The 6000-nt window shown below is 36.2% G+C and overlaps 1 protein-coding gene across 1 annotated transcript in view; it reads right to left on the reverse strand.

Moving 5' to 3' along the window:
* LOC127662638 (bromo adjacent homology domain-containing 1 protein-like) overlaps positions 1-5198 on the reverse strand; it is a 49010-nt gene extending 43812 nt beyond the window's left edge. The window contains exon 1 of the mRNA XM_052153916.1: positions 4865-5198. The gene's annotated coding sequence lies outside the window, so the exon portion shown is untranslated. The remainder of the gene's footprint in view (positions 1-4864) is intronic.
* Positions 5199-6000: the final 802 nt, after the last annotated feature.

The raw sequence follows: 6000 nt of genomic DNA on the forward strand, positions 1-6000 counted from the left end.
CAGATGTGAATGACTTACTTCATTTGCTGAACACAAATGAAGATTTTAGAAGAATATTTCAGCTCTGTTAGTCCTCCCAATGCAAGTGAATGGATACCAAAAATGTGAAGCTCCAAAAGCACATAAAGGCAGCATAAATGTAGTACATAAGACTCCAGTGGTTTAATCCATGTCTTCAGAAGTGATATGATAAGTGTGGGTGAAAAACACATAAATATTTAACTCCTTTTTTACTATCCCCTTTCTTCTTTTATTTTTGGCATTTCACATTCTTCTTGAATATCGCCACCCACTGGGCAGGGAGGACAATTTATAGTAAAAAAAAAAAAAAAGGGGATTAAATATTGATAAAAATAACAAAACAATTTCCCATTAATGGGTGTTACTCAGAGGACATGATATAAGATTAAGTCTTTTGAACTAATAATGCTTAATATGACATCGTCGGATATAAATAAAAATCTCTGTCATCTGTTGCCCTTGCTACAGTATATAGATCACCCGGGCCTTACTCTGGTTTCCTTGGTGAATTTGAACATTTTATATCTGATCTTGCATTTACTGTGGATAGAGCTTTAATTGTTGGTGAATTCAACATTCACGTAGATAATGAAAATTACACATTGGGATTAGCATTTATTGATATTCTCAACTCTCTGGAGTCAGACAAAACGTGACATTACAAACTCATCGCAATAATTATACGCTAGATTTAATTCTGTCATATGGAGTTGATGTTGATACTATAGAATTATACCACAGAGTGATAACATCTCAGATCATTACCTCATCTCTTGTATGCTGTTCAGCTGCTATCAGCTAATGTCACTTAATTTCCACCATGCTATCGTTCAGGTAGAACTATTCTTTCGACCAATAAAGATAACTTCACTAATAACCTTCCAGAATTGTATCACATACTCAGTAAGCCAAAAAGCCTAGAAGAACTTGATGTAATAACAGAAAATATAAATACAGTCTTCTATAAATACAATCTTGATATTGTTGGCCCCCTATGATTAAAGAAAAAAGCCTTCCATCATGGTACAATTATCACACTAAGGCTCTCAAGAGAGCAGCTCGGAAAATGAAGCAAAAGTGGAAGAATACATAATTAGAGGTATTTCGCGGTGCATGGAAGGATAGTGTCTGTAGCTACAGACCAGCATTAAAAGCTGCCAGGTCAGAATATTTTAGCAAACTCATAGAAAGTAAGCACAACAATCCTAGATGTTTATTCATTACTGTGGCTAAATTGGTTAGGAATAAAGCATTGACAGAACCAAATATTCCATCGCAGCACATTAGTAATGACTTCATACATTTCTTTACTGATAAAATTGAAAAAATCAGAAATAAAATTGGAATTATGCAATCATCTGTCACAATACCTCAGAAAACAGTGTCTCATAATTGTTCTCACAAGCAACTTTAATCCTTCACTGTCATAGGTCATGAAGTGCTAACAAAACTTATCAAAACAACTAAAGCCACAACATGTATTTTAGATCCAATATAAGCAAATAAGCTCTTAAAAGAGGTATCTCCTGTAATCTCAGAACCTCTTCTTAATATTATTAACTGCTCGCTATCCTTAGGACATGTCCCAAGAAACTTTAAAATGGCAGTTATCAAACTGATATTAAGAAGCCACAGCTTGATCCTGGACAACTGGCATGTATGACTATAACATGACTAGTATCCTCACAAATATGTTCATTTCTACAGATAAATTGAATATATGAATAATTTCCATCAGGATTTAGGCCCCATTACAGTACAGAGACTACACTTATCAGAGATACAAATGACTTGCTTTTATCATCTGATCGCGGCTGCATTTCTCTTCTAGTGCTTTTTTATCTTAGTGATGCCTTCGACACCATAGATCACGACATTCTCTTGAATAGGCTGGAGAATTATGTTGCATTAGCATGGTTTAGGTCCTATTTATCAGACCGCTAGCACTTTATGTAAACAAGGATTTGTCAAATCAAACAAAAGTAAAATATTGGGTGCCACAGGGATCAGTTTTAGGGCCTCTGCTTTTCTCCTTATACATGCTTCCCCTGGGAGATATTATCAGGAATCGTGGAATAAGTTTCCACAGTTATGCAGACGATACACAACTTTATATGTCTGCAAAACCAAACAAAAATTCACAGTGTGAAAATAGCAGTGTATCAATGAAATCAAAGTTTGGATGGCCAGAAATGTCCTTCATCTCAATTCCGACAAAACAGAGATACTACTTGTTGGACCAAAAACTTGTAATGTTATGTCGTCTTCTACAGAGAAGAACTTTGGTGATATATTTGATACCAATCTGTCCTTTGAAAATCAAATGTCCAATGTTCGTAGAACAGCATTCTTCCACCTCATAAATATTACTAAGTTACAGCACATGCTTTCTGTTGCTGATGCTGAAAAACGAATTAATGCATTCATTCAAGACTAGATTATTGTAATGCATTACTGGGAGTTCAATAAAAAAATTAAATTGGTTCAAAATGCAGCTGTCAGACTGCTGACTAGAACCAAGAAATATGATCATATTAGCCCCATTTTATCTTCGTTACATTGGCTACCTGTAATTTTGTATTCATTTTAAAATTCTGTTAACTACGTACAAAGCTTTGAATGGTCTAGCTCCACAGTACTTAAGTGACCTTCTACCACACTATATTCCATCACATTCATTACGATCGCAAAATTCTGGCTTGTTTATAATGCCAAGAATATCAAAATTCACAAAAGGAGGTAGATCCTTTCAATATTTGGCTCCTAAACTATGTCTGGTTCTGCCGGAACAAGAAACAGTGATCATGATCTATAACTCTGCATAAAACTGAATGGACTCTACGCTAATATTATTCTATTTGTTTCCATGTCTCAACCTCAGGATTCATATCCAGAGGTTACCAGAGCCTGACAGATCCAGCTCCATTCCTGCTTGGTGATGGACTCCACTGGTACGTGTCGCTGAGAGATGATGACAAACTACTGCCGGTTCTAGCCAGACATCACTTCACTTTTTTGACTTCAGAGGATAAACTGATGCCAACTCCAACTTTAAGACATTGGATGCTTCATATGCCACTGCCAAAACTTTGGACTTAGGATGGACCCCACCGAACCTCACCAAAATGGCCTTCAGGTTGAACTGCAATGAACCTCATCATTGATCTCTGCCTACATCACCTTTGTCTATTGATGGACTACACTCATATAATCGAATACATAGACTATCAATTAATTGCCAACAAAAGCCTTCATCAGACAACTTACAAAGGACAATGCATCTATGTGAACTTCTGCAGTTGATCCAGGATGGACTTCAAAGACATTAGTCATTAAACCTTTTTATTTTATAAACACTGGAATTTAACGCTTACTTAAAACCTTTTCTCCATTAACCAACATCTTATGGAGATTTTTGTTCCTTGCCACAGTCACCTTCGGCTTGCTCACTGGGGTTATAAATACAATTATTATTCAATTTCTATACACATTTTACAATCATACTTAATCAAACTACACAATGAACACTGTAAGACATTATAGATATTACAGTTTCATTTTTTTGTTGTTTTTATTAATGCATGATTTCCTGTACAGCTGCTTTTAAACTATATGTGTTGTGAAAAGCGCTATACAAATAAAACTGACTTGACTTAATGCACAACCATGTAGCCTAAACTGAAAATGTGACTGTTCCAAATGATCTGTTCAAAAAATAATAATCCTATTCACTGAAACCAGTCAGTTATTGAACAGTGACCTTCTTCATGTATAACATGTTATTACACATTCATAATCATGTTATAACTTCAGGTATCTTTTTTTACATGAGAAAAAAATTCTAGGAAACTGTAGAGCACCTAAATTCTCAAAAGTCACATAGAGGGCAACAATTTACCCTTCTTATGGAAGGCATTCATGGCATTCAACACTGAACCATATAAAGAGCCAAGATAAAGCTTTGAAGGAGGTAGCGGACAAACATCAGTCTCAGACATGTATCAGTGATACAGCCTACAGCACATCACATACCAAACAAACTTCACTTGCTTAAAAAAGGGGCTCTTGACGTAAGATAGGGTGAACAAGGCAAAAATGTCAGATTCAAGTTGATGTTCTAGTGTTTTCAACAGGGAACAACCACCAGTGTCTATGCAAAAGATTGCTAACAAAAGATCAGATGCATGTACACTCTATGCACTATGTTTGCGACGCGACATACTAGAATGCTCTCATTATAATCGGCGCAGCTGTATATCCTGTCAGCGAGTGGGCTCGAAAAGATGAGTTGATAACATTGTAAACAGGAAAAAACCAAGACACATCGCCAAGAATAGAGTAGAAAGCAGGTGTCACGAGACGCATTTTTAAAAGTTAAAGTTTTCCAAGACACTGGAAAAACAACTAAACACGGCGCAACATTCGTTTAGCAGTCCGTTTAGCGAAGGATTACAAAGAAAAGCAATTGAAAAACAGAGCGGACGAACGAAAACACGCGTTTGGCGTGAACGGACCCCTAATCGGAGCGTTCTAATTGTGTTGCGTCGCGACGGAATGTGATGCAAAGATACATCGCCATTGTGATTAATTTTAGGAAACGAAAAAGATGCATAGGCCTAATTAGACTTTATTTAACCTTATAAATCTTTCTCGTGAATAATTAAGGAAATTAATTGACCTCTAAATTAATTAACAATGTGCAATATTGCAATAAAGACAAAATAACATAAAATTGGAGGACACCGCGCTAAATAAGTAGCCTCTTGTGCTGAAAAACGTACGCGTACAGAAAATCCAAATGCCATAGAAACCTCCGTTCTTCAAAATGTACAATTTTTCTTACCTTGTGTTGTGTGCAGCGGATTTAATTGACAGCCTTTATTCGCCACACACTGATGTTATCCGATGTAGTCTCTGACTTCGGGTTGATCTTTTAACTACATGGAAAAGCGAGCTCACATTCTACTGTCATCCCGAGGAGAACACCTGGAATAGAGCAGACTCATGTAGAACTGACACAAACACTTTTTGCCATGGATTTTACGTAACACCACCATCCGCTTTAAAATGGCGGTGTTCTCAAAACCTAGTGATCTGACTATCTAGATAGCATATGTAAGCGCAATAGCTGCATTTTGAGTTTGCTAAACTCATCTGATTTCCAAAAAAATATTGCACGTGCATATGATGCCAAACGTGCTCGCAACGCGGAACTTAGCACGCGCCCATGACACCTAATAACACTATCTAGGTAGCCAGCTAACTTGGTTTTGCACCACAGCCAGTGTGTTGAAGTATCACATGCTTGGACATCATGGAGTTTCTTAAAGGGCTATGAGCACATTTTAAGCAAACCATTAATGTTTATTTAGATGAAGTTAATTGCAGTGTGCTAAACGGAACTGTCTTGATAAGAGCAAATGTGAATTTCAGATTATTTTCTGATTTAAATAAAGTTAGTCATGTGATTAAACAAAATCAGCAAATCCATTGAAATTGATTGATTCTCAAAACATATTTAAAAATATCCAATTGGGGATAAGAAATAAATTCCTCCTTTTGTGATTTTTTTTTATTTTTATTGAAATCTTCCTTTATTTAACACCATTAAATGAAGACATGTTCAGATGTTTTAATCATTTAGATGTTTTTTTGTTTCTTTCTCTTTTTAATCTTTAGAAATGTGAAGTAGTAGTTCAGAAATCTTGATTCAAGCAGGTCCTTTTGGAAAAGGCCTGCAGCCCTGTGAGGTAGTTTGTGTTGCTGATTCATGAAAAACATGATATGGTCTAAGAGGAAGAAAGAGGAACCCAGCTGCATGTCTGCAGCCAATGCAATGGGGACTGGGTCAAAGCGAGATGAGATACTAGGTAAATAAGGAAGAAAAAGTAAGAGAAGGAAAGAGAGAGTGAGGCAATCGACTAGTGTGCAAAAAGGTGCAATAATCTAAAAGGTCCTCAAACGCACAACAAATCTATG

Source organism: Xyrauchen texanus, chromosome 22, assembly GCF_025860055.1.
Source record: "Xyrauchen texanus isolate HMW12.3.18 chromosome 22, RBS_HiC_50CHRs, whole genome shotgun sequence".
Lineage (NCBI taxonomy): Eukaryota > Metazoa > Chordata > Actinopteri > Cypriniformes > Catostomidae > Xyrauchen > Xyrauchen texanus.